A 3,124-nucleotide genomic window follows, 5' to 3' on the forward strand; every position below is an offset into this window, starting at 1 on the left:
CGGATCTCCGGATATTTACCCTTTTTGAGTGAAAAAGGGACCTCGGGGATCACCTTCTTCAAGGCCACAACTTCATAGAAGTGGTCTTGATGCACCCTTGAGATGAATCTCTCCATCTCCCATGACTCGGAGGTGGAAGCTTTTGCCTTCCCTTTCCTCTTTCTAGAGGTTTCTCCGGCCTTGGATGCCATAAATGGTTATGGAAAAACAAAAAGCAATGCTTTTACCACACCAAACTTAAAATGTTTGCTCGTCCTCGAGCAAAAGAAGAAAGAAGAGAGTAGAAGAAGAAGAAATGAAGAGAAAGGGAATGGCTTTGTATTCGGCCAAAGGGGAGAGAGATGGTGTTTAAGGTGTGTGAAAATGAAGGAGTGAAGGAGGGTTCATATAGGAGAGGGGGAGAGGGATGTTCGGCCATTTGAGGGTGGGTTTGGGTGGGAAAGTGGTTTGAATTTGAATGGTGAGGTAGGTGGGGTTTTAAGAAGGATGGATGTGAGTGGTGAAGAGAGAGATGGGATTTGATAGGTGAGGGGTTTTTGGGGAAGAGGTATTGAGGTGATTGGTGAAGAAGAGAGAGAGTGGTAGGGTAGGTGGGGATCCTGTGGGGTCCACAGATCCTGAGGTGTCAAGGAAAAGTCATCCCTGCACCAAATGGCATTCAAAAACACGTTTTGAGCCAATTCTGGCGTTAAACGCCGGGCTGGTGCCCATTTCTGGCGTTTAACGCCAGGTTCTAGCCCTTTCCTGGCGTTTAACGCCAGTCTGGTGCCCCTTTCTGGCGTTAAACGCCCAGAATGGTGCCAGACTGGGCGTTAAACGCCCAACAGCTAACCTCACTGGCGTTTAAACGCCAGTGGGTGCGTCCTCCAGGGTGTGCTGTTTTTCTTCCTTTTTTTCATTCTGTTTTTGCTTTTTTTCATTGATTTTGTGACTTCTTATGATCATCAACCTACAAAAAAGAGAAAATAACAAAATAAAATAGATAAAATATAACATTGGGTTGCCTCCCAACAAGCGCTTCCTTATTGTCATTAGCTTGACAGAGGACTCTCATGGAGCCTCAGAAATGCTCAGAGCTATGTTGGAACCTCCCAACACCAAACTTAGAGTTTGAATGTGGGGGTTCAACACCAAACTTAGAGTTTGGTTGTGGCCTCCCAACACCAAACTTAGAGTTTGACTGTGGGGGCTCTGTTTGGCTCTGTTTTGAGAGAAGCTCTTCATGCTTCCTCTCCATGATGACAGAGGGATATCCTTGGGCCTTAAACACCAAGGATTCTTCATTCACTTGAATGATCAACTCTCCTCTATCAACATCAATCACAGCCTTTGCTGTGGCTAGGAAGGGTCTGCCAAGGATGATGGATTCATCCATACACTTCCCAGTCTCTAGGACTATGAAATCAGTAGGGATGTAATGGTCTTCAACCTTAACCAGAACATCCTCTACAAGTCCATGGGCTTGTTTTCTTGAGTTGTCTGCCATCTCTAGTGAGATTTTTGCAGCTTGTACCTCAGAGATCCCTAACTTCTCCATTACAGAGAGAGGCATGAGGTTTACACTTGACCCTAAGTCACACAAGGCCTTCTTGAAGGTCATGTTGCCTATGGTACAAGGTATTGAAAACTTCCCAGGGTCCTGTCTCTTTTGAGGCAGTTTCTGCCTAGACAAGTTATCCAGTTCTTTGGTGAGCAAAGGAGCTTCATCCTCCCAAGTCTCATTTCCAAATAACTTGTCATTTAGCTTCATGATTGCTCCAAGGTATTTAGCAACTTGCTCCTCAGTGACATACTCATCCTCTTCAGAGGAAGAATACTCATCAGAGCTCATGAAGGGCAGAAGTAAGTCCAATGGAATCTCTATGGTCTCATTTTGAGCCTCAGATTCCCATGGTTCCTCATTGGGGAACTCATTGGAGGTTAGTGGACGCCCAGTGAGGCCTTCCTCAGTGGCATTCACTGCCTCTTCTTCCTCCCAGAATTCGGCCATGTTGATGGCCTTGCACTCTCCTTTTGGATTTTCTTCTGTATTGCTTGGGAGAGTACTAGGAGGGAGTTCAGTAATTTTCTTGCTCAGCTGACCCACTTGTCCTTCCAAGTTTCTAATGGAGGACCTTGTTTCAGTCATGAAACTTTGAGTGGTTTTGATTAGATCAGAGACCATTGTTGCTAAGTCAGAGTTATTCTGCTTAGAACTCTCTGTCTGTTGCTGAGAAGATGATGGAAAAGGCTTGCTATTGCTAAACCTGTTTCTTCCACCATTATTGTTATTGAAACCTTGTTGAGGTCTCTGTTGATCCTTCCATGAAAGATTTGGATGATTCCTCCATGAAGGATTGTAGGTGTTTCCATAGGGTTTTCCCATGTAATTCACCTCTTCTATTGAAGGGTTCTCAGGATCATAAGCTTCTTCCTCAGATGAAGCTTCCTTAGTACTGCTTGGTGCATTTTGCATTCCAGACAGACTTTGAGAAATCATATTGACTTGTTGAGTCAATATTTTGTTCTGAGCCAATATGGCATTCAGAGTGTCAATCTCAAGAACTCCTTTCTTCTGACTAGCCCATTGTTCACAGGATTTCTTTCAGAAGTGTACATGAATTGGTTATTTGCAACCATTTCAATTAGCTCTTGAGCTTCAGTAGGCGTCTTCTTCAAATGAAGAGAGCCTCCAGCAGAGCTATCCAAGGACATCTTGGACAGTTCAGAGAGACCATCATAGAAAATTCCTATGATGCTCCATTCAGAAAGCATGTCAGAGGGACATTTTCTGATTAATTGTTTGTATCTTTCCCAAGCTTCATAGAGGGATTCTCCTTCCTTCTGTCTGAAGGTTTGGACTTCCACTCTAAGCTTACTCAATTTTTGAGGTGGAAAGAACTTTGCCAAGAAGGCATTGACTAGCTTTTCCCAAGAGTCCAGGCTTTCTTTAGGTTGAGAGTCCAACCATGTTCTAGCTCTGTCTCTTACAGCAAAAGGGAATAGCATCAGTCTATAGACCTCAGGGTCAACCCCATTAGTCTTGACTGTGTCACAGATTTGCAAGAACTCAGCTAAAAACTAATGAGGATCTTCCAATGGAAGTCCATGGAACTTGCAATTCTGTTGCATTAGAGAAACTAAT

General features: G+C 44.0%; 1 non-coding gene across 1 annotated transcript; it reads left to right on the forward strand.

Annotated features, from left to right (window-relative positions):
• The first annotated feature begins 2,748 nt into the window (after nt 1-2,748).
• Nucleotides 2,749-2,856, forward strand: LOC112798938 (small nucleolar RNA R71). Its single transcript, XR_003200532.1, has one exon. It is a non-coding gene; the product is annotated as a small nucleolar RNA R71 (small nucleolar RNA).
• The last annotated feature ends 268 nt before the right edge of the window (nt 2,857-3,124 follow it).

The sequence above is a fragment of the Arachis hypogaea genome, chromosome 4 (assembly GCF_003086295.3).
Source record: "Arachis hypogaea cultivar Tifrunner chromosome 4, arahy.Tifrunner.gnm2.J5K5, whole genome shotgun sequence".
Lineage (NCBI taxonomy): Eukaryota > Viridiplantae > Streptophyta > Magnoliopsida > Fabales > Fabaceae > Arachis > Arachis hypogaea.